Here is an 11,631-nt window from a genome sequence, read left to right as displayed (position 1 = left end):
AAACTCAACTTCCACTTCCCCCTTTTTTGACACACTCCCATGTGTCAATTCACCGGAGCTAGACACTTAAAAGAGAAGGTTAGTGACATCATATCTCAGAAAGTATCTTCAATCCCGGACATTTCCCTTCTCCTTATGTAATAAAGTCTGTCATCCTTCCATGCCCTGGTAACTGGTCCATCCAGAGCTGTAACATTTTGAAATGTACATACAACAAGCCAAACCACACCTTGGTCACACCAACCCTTTTTCTGCCCCGAAGATGTCCAATGCCATCCTAGTATGGACTGTCAAAAGTGGCTTTAACGCTGACTATCCTGACAATCCATTTTATAACGTTTCCTGGTCAGATTTGCCAATCTCTGCACCAGGGTTTTAAACTTTTCGCCATTTCCATTAGTTGTTATTTTTATTTAGTTTCGACTCCAGATTTTCAATTTTTACCAGTTGTAATTAGTTTTTACCAATTCTTTGCTAGTTTAGTGTAGTTTTTATTTTCTGAAAATCCTTAGTTTCAATTTAGTTTTATTTGTGTTTTGCAAAAATTAAGTGTAACAAAATCCCAGTTCCATCATATCAGTCATACTCTTCTGGTTATCCTTGGGTGTTGAGACTAATAACTATTAACTCTTGCCGCACCGAGTGGTCCTAATTTTGGTTGAAGTGAATTGATAACCTTTTGAAGGCGATTGTTTCACACCTTTATTTAGATGTCCCAGTCCTGTTGTCTCGGGATACATCACGCTGCCTTATCTGGGGTTAGCTGTTTTCTGGGGATGCGGGTTGAGTGGGTGAGCTCTTCAAGGAGGGGGAGTGTGCTCCCCCTGATGAGGTCTTCTAGGTAAGCTAGGTTAACCTTCTTGTGTGAGCTTTTCAAGTGCACTTTAAGGTTAGTAAATGGTAAATGGCCTGCATTTGTATAGCGCTTTTCTAGTCCATAGGACCCCAAAGCGCTTTACACTACATTCAGTCATCCACCCATTCACACACACATTCACACACTGGCGATAGCAAGCTACATTGTAGCCACAGCTGCCCTGGGGCGCACTGACAGAGGCGAGGCTGCAGGACACTGGCGCCACCGGGCCCTCTGACCACCACCAGTGGGACTTTTAGTTTTATAAATGTCCCTCATGACCCCCTGATGACCCAGTATTTCATTTTTGCACACTGTAGTACACATTTTAGTTTTTGCTTGTAGCTCGCATACTCTACTTGCCACTCCTCTAATTCCTGATGTTTCTTAGAGAGGGCAACAGTACCTTTAAAATTATATCACATGTGTGGGGGTGTGGCCTTGCCAATTGTTTTGCCCACCTTTTCAAAATGGCTGGCGTGCCCACTAGCACATTTCATGGAAAAAGAAAGGTAAGCTTGATATTTACATTTAAAATGTTTTGTTAAACTCAGATTTTTATTTTATTCTTTTTGCAAGTACCCCTCCTCGGTGGCGAGAAACTGTTGGTGTGGTCAAGTGGGTGCTCTAGAAACAAACGCTCAGGACAGAACAGTTATCAGTCATGTACTTCCTACAAATTTTGCATATGTTTTATTTCATATTGATCCTCTGAGTGTAATGGTACATTTTAATTTGAATTTATCCAAACTAAACACAATAGGTTTTCTTTCTTTACTTTGCTCTTGTTCTTTTGCAGTACCACATCCTATCAAATGTCCCTGTCAATTATATTCTAGATCTAATAACTTACTATTTCAAATGAGAACCTAAATCACGTGGACCAATGTTTATTATTCCATATCTCTATTCTGAACGTGGCAAGCCATTCATAGGTATTATTAAGGTTTTGGCGATTTTCCTCTATAAAATTTACTTGACTTTTTACAGTGGCCGGCTATGGTTAATAATAACCTATTCCAGTCATGAGTGGTATCAAAAGTCTTCTCCACTGTAGCATTTGGCATTCCCAATAATATAACATGATACCTTAATCAAAACACATCTAATATAGCACAGTTTTCTTAATGCAAACATCAGTAACTCAAAATCAGCAACCACAGTGTTAAGTCTGCAGTTCATACTTATGTGAAGCTACAGTCTCCTCCTCCAGTCTCTCTTATCCTCCTGCTCCTGAAAAAACAAAACAAAGCGAAGCATCCACCCTTCTCTTGTCCGCTGGGTGAATTGTTTATTGGCATTTACTAATCCTAAAGTGGGTGCAGTCATTGTCTCAGTATCAAGTCAGTCAAAACTTTTAGTCGTCAGTCCATCACAGTCCATTCACATGCATACCTCCATACACATTCATACCAGATGTTGCTGATAATGGAGTCTCACGCGTAACCTATTCGAGCATCCATCACCAGCAAGATGACGTCATCATTTTAAAGGAAAACAATTCCTTGTTGTTTTTTTTGGGCCGGATTGACTCGGTGCAATCCTTTTAGACTCAGAACTTCTCAGTGTTCCCTATAAGTGAATTTCTCCCAAGCCAATTACAATCATGGAGAAACACACTTTGCAACTGTTTTTGTAAGAATATTTCATAGCGCTTTAAATCTCAATCTTTCAGGCCTGGTTTAAAGAGCTGATTGTTAAATCATAAACTCAGAAAATATCAACATATCACCATATCACCATCGGTGGATCACACCTCTCAGATTTTCTTATCTCAGTGCACTGTAACAAAAACGAAAACAGACATAACCAACAAAATACTACTAAAATAACACAAACTAGGGCCCGTTGCAGACATGTCCAAGCATAAAACTATCCCTCTCTCGCTTACGAGAAAGAACACAAGCCAAAGCTCACTGATAAAATCAAGCTAGCGCTAAGCAAAACCAAAAAATCAACCAGAAATTCACAGGAACATTTTGCTTCCTGCCGGGACAATATTGTGTGGGAATGAGAACCTCAGGTGCCGTAACACCTTTCGTTCCTCCTTGAATCAAATCTCAATCACAGAAAATGCCGTACTCCGACCTAAAACTTACACTATTAATTCATCAATTTCACTCTGTGCCACTGTTCCTCATCAGGGCTGTGTGAAGCACAGCAAAGAATTCAGTCAAGGCCTTGAGCCATAAACAGACATCACGCACAGACATTGTTTTCATAACCAAACTGTTTTAGACCTTATTCCTAAAATCTACATAAATGCCCTCTGGGTGACATATAACACATTCTAAGTAATCAATGGCTCCTCATAAAAATTATGCATTGGGATGTTTGTGTGCAGCATTTTGCATATCAGCATAAGCAAAGCATTCTTCATTGCATCAGCGTGTATGTGTGTGTGCATGTGGATCACTCTTCATTGCACAAGCGTGTGCATGTGCATGTGTGCATCACTTCTCAGTGAATCAGCATTCCAGTGTGTGTGTGTGTCATTTCTCACTCACTCAACGAGTGCACGTGTTCATGTGTGTATTTCACTTCATTCTGAATCTGTGTGTTTGGAGACGTGTGTGTGTGTGTGTGTGTGTGTGTGTGTGTGTGTGTGTGTGTGTTTGTTCATCACTTTCCTGTTCTGGTGTTCTGGGTAAACCACTGCCTGAAGTGTGCCCTGGGGTCCTGCCCCCCTCCTTTTCAGTTTGTTTGCGACCATTGCTGCTGCTGCTGCCCAAAGTTCTGTCCGTCCTGGTTCTGACCCCAATTGGGGCAGTCCTTTCTCCAGTGTCGATGTTCACCGCAGGTGAAACCTGCATCTTCTTCTGTGTTTTTTGTCCATTCTGAGGTGCCTTCTGACCTCAGTTACTCCTCCTGTCTCGGTCACGCCCTTTTTGCCGCCCGATCATCCGTGTTGGTCCATCACTGTCCTGCACAGTGTGAATGCAAAGTTATCAAGGTCAGCATTCTTTCGCTCGGCCTTACTTTTCATTCGGGCTTGGCGGGCGTCTCGTCACAGCTGAGCTCTGTCAGCTGACGCAGTCTGGGAATTTTCCCCCGTGTAGTGAAACGGGCCTTAGGTTTAGTGCTCTCCGTCTCGGCTGCATGAGATCACATTCCTGCAGGTCTGTTGACATTCTCAGGTCGTTGTTGTGGGTCCAGCTGTTGCAGCATTTGGTCAGTGTCACATATGGGGGAGAGCAGGAGTCCAGTCAGCCTCGGCTTTCAGGGCCGGCAAAGCAGCCTGTAATTAAATATGTATAGAAAAAACAAAAACAAAACAAAACAAAACGCGTGTGACTATTAAAATCATCGTTTGACTCAACCCTGCCGGACCAGTGTTGTTATTGTGGTTTTTTCTCTTGTCTCCATCCCCAATTTTGAACTCGTAACAGCTTGGGGGCTCGTCCTGTGGTATTGGGGTGGAAGTTGGAGGTTTGGACGGTCCGAGGTTGTCGAACGGACAGGCACAAGCCAGTGGTCTGACGTGAGTGGGCATAAGCCGGCTTATCCAAAGGTAAGGCACTACCTGTTGAATTATTTCCAAAGTGTGCCAAATTGGACATGATTAAATTAAAAGTCTACTCACTGAAATTACTGGTAGAGGGTCTGTTTTGATTTTGATGAGGATCCGCGTGTGTCTAATGCAGTTAAAGTCGGTTAAGAGTGTTTAATGCAGTCGGAAACTGCTAGGAAGAATAAATGCAGTCGGAAACTGCTAGGAAGAAATACTGGGTTTAAGTCCCATGAAATTGAGTTAAACGCTCAAGTAGTATGGTAGGGAATTGGTCATGTCGTTGGTTAAAGTCCAAATTGGTTATAAGTGTGGACCTGTGTGATTATAAGTGAGGGAAAGGCTCCATTGACCTCTAGGTTGCACTTGCCTTAGTCAGACTCTTTTATTAGGGTTTTATTAGGGTGTTGACTGTTGTTTCAAGGTGTTATAAATTATTATAGGACGGCAGTTAGAGGCTGCTAAGAAGCGCATAGCCCGGAGGTTACGCTCCCTCCTGGCCGTGGACGCGCGGTCTTGACCTGTCGGCGAACAGGGGTAGTTCAGTTTGGCTTATCTGTGGGGTACAGGGCATCCTGGAATAAGCTAGGAGTTAGAGTCTCCTCACCGTCGGAAACGGTGTGATGTGCTTTTTTGGACACAGTTAAATTGAGTTAGGGACTTTAGAAATTAGGCCAGAGACTGTGGAAACAGATACTGGGATTGGCTGCAAAAAAGTTATCTTTCTTCGGTGAGACCCGTTATGGTAAAATTTGTCGAAATTTGTTAGGTGCTAAATCTGTCAGGCCTTGCATTGGTTGTAAATATAAGACGTCTTTGTAATATAAAATAACAGAGCTTTGTGTGAGACTGTGTGTGTGACGTGCAGCTGCAGCGCTGCGAGCTATTTTTAGACGGTGTGTGAACATGCAAATGAGGTGGCTGCTGTGAAGCGCACAGAGGACTTTTGCTTGCTGTTTAGCGTGTTATTGAGTTTTATAATTATGATTTGCAAACAATGATACATGCCCGTAATTAAAACGCTGATTTTGCTGATTATGAGATTACAAATAAGGTTTTGAATGACTACGCTGAATGTTTGATGTTTGGCTGGGTTTTGATATAGAAGTGTCACAGGCTGGGTCTCCGACCCAGCACTCTGAGTTTTCTTTGTATTTTTCTTATTTTTTGATATGTTATTAGTTTTTGTGTTATTTCCTATTTGCCTTTAGTTTAGGCAGTTATTGTTCCTGGGTTTTCTATGTTTTGGGGTTTTGTATTTATTCATCACGTATTAGGTCTGTTTAGTGGTGTTGTCATGTTTAGTTTTAGTATTTCCTGTTTTATTCTGACAGTGTCATGTGTTCTTTGTTCATTGTATTTAGCTTTCCTCTCCTGGTCCTGTCATTAGGTTTATGTCAGTCAGCTGTTCCCCCATGTGTCTCCACTTCCCCTGATCACCTCATGTATGTATTTAAGCCCTTTGTTTTCTGCATGCCATTGTCAGGTCGTCTGTTTATTTTGACCTTAGTCTTAGTCGTTGTTAGTTTTCCTCACCCTCAGTCATAGTTATGGTTTTCGTCTGTCAGTTCTACATTAGTCTTAGTCATAGTCTTTGCCTGTTATTTTCCACCACAGTTATAGTTATAGTTTTTGGTCTTAGTACCTCTTAGTGTTTTGTTTCTTAGTGTTTTGACAGTTTGCTTTGGTTTCCTGGTTTTCCCTTGCCGTTATCATTAAAGGATCACTTTTCTGTTCAAACTTACAACTCATCGTCCTCATCTGCTTTTGGGTCCTGTTTCATCACACATCGGCGCACCCCGCCGTGACAGTACGACCTGACCAGTCATGGACCCAGCAGACTCAGCTCTCACCGAGTGTCTGGAGGAGACGGCTCGGATCCAAGCGATCCTCAACCGCGTCTTCACAGCACCCGATTTGAAGAGCAAGCTTGTGATGGTAAACATTGCTGAAGCTATTATGAAGAGGGATCCCCGCCTCCTCCAGCTCCCGGACTCACCTGCCATAGTTGATGCCTTTACGAGGATAAAGGAGATGCTGCAGGCCCAGGAACTGTCGAGTCATGTAATGGCTTCCAGCACCTACCAGTCACAACAACCCCACAACCAGTCGTCTCCACTGCTGCCTCTAGAACCTGAGTGTGTCCGTGTCGGTTCGCTGAGATTCGCCGCAGCGTCACCACCTCTCAGCTTACCAGTTTCCACGCCCTCATCACAGTCTCGCCATACTCCTGCCACAGTCCAGCGCGAGGAAGCGCTGGACACCATAGATTTGGACCACGACGAGCGTCAGACAATACTCAGCGCTCTATTGGAGGAGGAGCTCCGGTGGAAGCCATGGCTCATTCCGGAGCATGAGCCCTCTTTCTGGGGTACTCGACTGGCTCTGGGGGGACCTCGGAGTTACCAGGGACTTCCACCCATTGCTCCGTCGTCTTCCACTCACAAGAAAAAGCGGCGTGCGCGCCACCGACGCTCCGCACCACGAACGCAAGTGAGTGACTATATTTTCTCCGGAGATTATTGGAACGGACACTGCCTTTCCGGGTCATGAGCCCGGCTATGATGAGACTGTTTTCACTGGAAATGCTAGCCATCAGGCTCAGCTAAGCTGTTGTGGGACTGCTATCCAGGCCGGTTTGGAGCCGGAGACGGAGGTGCAGCTTGTGCAGCCTATTTCAGTGTCAGCTGGAGGGCCCGGGGAGCCCGTCCGGCCTCACGTCTCGTTTGCTGGAGGTTCGGGAGAACCCAGCCAGCTTCATGTTTTGTCTGCTGGAGGTTCGGGAGAACCCAGCCAGCTTCATGTTTTGTCTGCTGGAGGTTCGGGAGAACCCAGCCAGCTTCATGTTTCGTCTGCTGGAGGGCCCGAGGAGCCCGTCCAGCCTCACGCCACGTCAGCTGGAGGGCCCGAGGAGCCCGTTCAGCCTCACGCCACGTCAGCTGGAGGGCCCGAGGAGCCCGTTCAGCCTCACGCCACGTCAGCTGGAGGGCCCGAGGAGCCCGTTCAGCCTCACGCCTCGTCAGCTGGAGGGCCCGAGGAGCCCGTTCAGCCTCATGCCTCGTCAGCTGGAGGGCCCGAGGAGCCCGTTCAGCCTCATGCTTCGTCAGCTGGAGGGCCCGAGGAGCCCGTTCAGCCTCATGCTTCGTCAGCTGGAGGGCCTGAGGAGCCCGTCTGGCCACCTTCTGCTTCACCACCTGTGGCTGCAGCGCCACCTCCTGTGGCTCCCGTGCCGCCGCCTGCACGAGCACCACCTGCTGCGCTACTGCTTGCTGCTTCTGCGCCTCAGCCTGAGGACGACGCCTCGCCTGGTTCTGCCACACCTCAGTCTGAGAACTCATACAAACTCATTTCACCCACTATAGACTGTGTGTTGCTGCAACTTGAAAAGCAACCTGCCTCGTCAGCTGGAGGGCCCGAGGAGCCCGTCCAGCCTTCTGCCACGTCAGCTGGAGGGCCCGAGGAGCCCGTCCAGCCTCCTGCCACGTCAGCTGGGGGGCCCGAGGAGCCCGTCCAGTCACACGCCACGTCAGCTGGAGGGCCCGAGGAGCCCGTCCAGTCCCACGCCACGTCAGCTGGAGGGCCCGAGGAGCCCGTCCAGCCACCATCTGCCTCTGCCTCTGCTTCGCCTGGTCCAGCTTCGGCTTCTGCTTCACCTGGTCCAGCTTCGGCTTCTGCTTCTGCTTCGCCTGGTCCGGCTTCAGCCTGTGCTTCGCCTGGTCCGGCTTCAGCCTCAGCTCCTGCTTCACCGTCGCCTGGTCCGGCCTCTGCTTCTGCCTCGCCTGGTCCGGCCTCTGCTTCTGCCTCGCCTGGTCCTGCTCCTGCTTCGCTGTCACCTGGTCCTGCTCCTGCTTTGCTGTCACCTGGTCCTGCTCCTGCTTCGTGTCCGCCTGGTCCAGCTTCGGCCTCTGCTTCTGCCTCGTCTGGTCCAGCTTCTGCCTGTGCTTCGCCTGGTCCGGCTTCGACCTCAGCTTCTGCTTCGCCTGGTCCGTCTTCGGCCTCAGCTTCTGCTTCGCCTGGTCCGGCCTCGGCCTCTGTTCCTGCTTTGCCTCCGCCTGGTCCAGCTTCGGCCTCGGCTTCTGCTTCGCCCTCGCCTGGTCCAGCTTCGGCCTCTGTTTCTATGTCGGCCTCGCCTGGTTCTGCGGCTGTGTTGCTGTCGCCCAAGCCTCGTTTTGCCCCTCGGGATCGCCGGCCGCTTTTCGGGCCGTCAGCTGGACATCGTTGCCCTCCGGGTCGGCCCCCTGAACTTTTGACCTCTGACCTGCTGTGCTCTCGACCTCCGGGTCGGCCCCCTGAGCTCATGGATTTTGGACTGCTGGACCGTTGGCCTCCTGGTCGGCCTCCTGAACTTTTGAACTTTCTTTTGTTTTGCTGTCGACCTCCGGGGCGGCCACCTGAACCACTTCGCCATTCTCTCCTGTTCTGCCGGGTTCATGGTCGCCCTCCTGAAGCTGGGTCTTGGACTTTTATGCCCTTGTTGTTTTTGGCCTGTGTGCTTCTGGTGCTTTGTTTTTTGTGGTTTTGTTTCTGGCCCTCCTTCCTGGTCCCCCTCCGCCCGCCCTGGGTGGGTTGTTGTGGTTTTGTGTTTGTTTTCTGGGTGTTTTTGGGCGTCTGGAATCCACCCTTAAGGGGGGGGGGGGGGCTCTGTCACAGGCTGGGTCTCCGACCCAGCACTCTGAGTTTTCTTTGTATTTTTCTTATTTTTTGATATGTTATTAGTTTTTGTGTTATTTCCTATTTGCCTTTAGTTTAGGCAGTTATTGTTCCTGGGTTTTCTATGTTTTGGGGTTTTGTATTTATTCATCACGTATTAGGTCTGTTTAGTGGTGTTGTCATGTTTAGTTTTAGTATTTCCTGTTTTATTCTGACAGTGTCATGTGTTCTTTGTTCATTGTATTTAGCTTTCCTCTCCTGGGCCCTGTTTCAGGAAGCCGGTTTAGTGGAAAAACTGAGTAAGTATACCCTGAGTTAACGAAAACTCTGGGTTTTCGGTTTCACAAAGCGAGTTCAGCTGAAGCCTGAGTGAGTCACTATGACGACACACGCCGTGAAGCTAACCTGCCCCCTAGCAGGTTTACTACAACTAACCCTGACTGTCTCCGCCCCTTTGTCGGAAACCTGACAGTAGGAAGTGTCGGACATGGCGTGTCCCTTCCTTGAAGAGCCAGTAGATCGTGAAGCCCAAATTCTCCGCAGAGCTCTCCGCCGGGAGAGAGTGATTAGAGCGCGTTTGGACATTTTATCATTTCCTGATGATTTTCTGTGCGAACGTTACCGTTTCTCAGCACAATCTATAAGTTATTTGAATAACATCCTCAGGCCATATATTACGCATGTGACACATCGCGGACATGCTCTCAGTTCTGTACATATTATTTGTATTGCGCTTCGTTTTTTTGCAAACGGGAGCTTTCTGTATAATATTGGTGATGCTGAGCACGTTTCCAAGGCTACCGTCTGTCGGGCAGTCAGGAATGTTACAGTTGCACTGAAACGTCTCCTGTACACGTTTGTGGTGTTCCCCGGTCATAGACCCACAAGATTCATCAAAGAGGGATTCCACAAAATTGCAGGTATCAGGATGACCAAAACTTAATTTATGGTGTGGTGATACTTGGACTACTACTTAAATTTTACATTTATTTTCAGGGTTCCCAGGCGTGATTGGCTGTATAGATGGCACTCACATTCCAGTCATTGCTCCTTTAGTAAATGAAGGAGACTATGTGAATAGGAAGTCTTTCCACAGCATTAATGTACAGGTACATAGTTCCCTGTAGCATTTCAAACTAACAAATTATTTCATTATAGTAATGGATGCTAATTTGTGTTCTCTGCACTGTGAAGATCATATGTGATGCTGCCAACATTATCACAAATGTGGAAGCCAAGTGGCCAGGCTCTGTCCATGACTCACAAATATTCCGTGAATGTACACTGAGCACAAAATTTGGACATGGTGAGTTGAGAATACTTTAAAATATATAAAGACCAATTGCTTCAGGGACATTTGAACTGAAGTGTATCCTTCTGTCTTAGGAGAGTTCACTGGCTACTTGCTTGGTGATAGGGGGTATCCATGTTTACCCTATTTGCTTACCCCTTACCCTGACCCTGAACCGGGCCCACAGCAGCGATATAATCTGGCTAATTGCAGGACAAGAGCCAGAATTGAAATGACTATCGGAATGCTTAAGGCCCGGTTCCAGTGCCTGCAAAGACTCAGGGTCACCCCAGAAAGGGCATGTGACATTATTGTGGCATGTGTGATTCTTCACAACATTGCCACAATTAGAGGAGAACACTGTCCTTCTGAACCAAACATCAGCAGTGATCCAAACCATGAACATCCTGACCCTCCCACGGACATACAAGATGGAAGTGCAGTCAGAGACACCATATGTCACAATCATTTCTTTTGACCCATCACCTCAACATGTTGAAAGACGAATAAACAGATTTTTTGTTCAACTGGCTTTATTGGTCACCTGTGTTTCCTGTACACAAAGTATTAAAAGATGTACACCTCATAAAGTGTCTCTGTTGCTTCCTCCTCTGTAACAGCTGTCAATGTTTCTTCATTATTTTCCTGTAGTAAAGAAATAAACAACATTGCTGTTCTACTGTAAACTCATATAATCTGTGGAGTATTACTCACAACTGCATGTTGGTCTGGCTCAACAGGAGGCTGCACCAGATGCAGTACACCACCACCATCAACTGATAGAATATGAGGTTTATACAGGTCACTTATAACTTACAAGGGACCAAATGGCAATTAACAAACATACCAATCACCTTACACTTCATTGTCATTATGCTCTCAAAGACAACCAAGCCTGAGGGAAGGCAAAATCAGTAGGAACATAACTTCACTACAAAATAATCCATTATGGTAAAGAGTTTATCAAATGAATGAGTAGCACTGCAAAGGTGACTGTGAAGAAAGGATGTATGCACATCATGTATTATTTTGAATTTACCCCCTATGTAGGCACTTGTGTCTTGCGGGGTTATTGACTCAGAGGATGTCCCCGCAGAGATGCCTTCGGCCACAGGGCGCCCACTGTTTTGGCTGAGGGCCAACTGCTCAGCCTCTGTGAGTGGCGGTGGTGGAGGACCCCCACCTGTTTTTCGGGCCTCCGCTTTTTTTCTGTTGGCTATAACGGGCCACATTTGAGCATACAGAGTAAGCAAATATGTACTTGTAATGTGCTCAGATAATTTCAATAAGTGCTTACAGAAAGAAAATTAATGTAGCCTCTAACTG

The 11,631-nt window shown here is 46.9% G+C and overlaps 1 long non-coding RNA gene across 1 annotated transcript; it reads left to right on the top strand.

Annotated features, from left to right (window-relative positions):
- Positions 1-9,275: 9,275 nt before the first annotated feature.
- Positions 9,276-11,003, top strand: LOC143416150 (uncharacterized). Its single transcript, XR_013096526.1, has 3 exons — positions 9,276-10,123; positions 10,209-10,320; positions 10,401-11,003. It is a non-coding gene; the product is annotated as an uncharacterized LOC143416150 (long non-coding RNA).
- Positions 11,004-11,631: the final 628 nt, after the last annotated feature.

The sequence above is a fragment of the Maylandia zebra genome, unplaced genomic scaffold (genome assembly GCF_041146795.1).
Source record: "Maylandia zebra isolate NMK-2024a unplaced genomic scaffold, Mzebra_GT3a scaffold25, whole genome shotgun sequence".
Classification (NCBI taxonomy): Eukaryota; Metazoa; Chordata; class Actinopteri; order Cichliformes; family Cichlidae; genus Maylandia; species Maylandia zebra.
The sequence above is the reverse complement of the archived record's forward strand: the minus strand, read 5'-3'. Positions and strand labels throughout refer to the sequence as shown.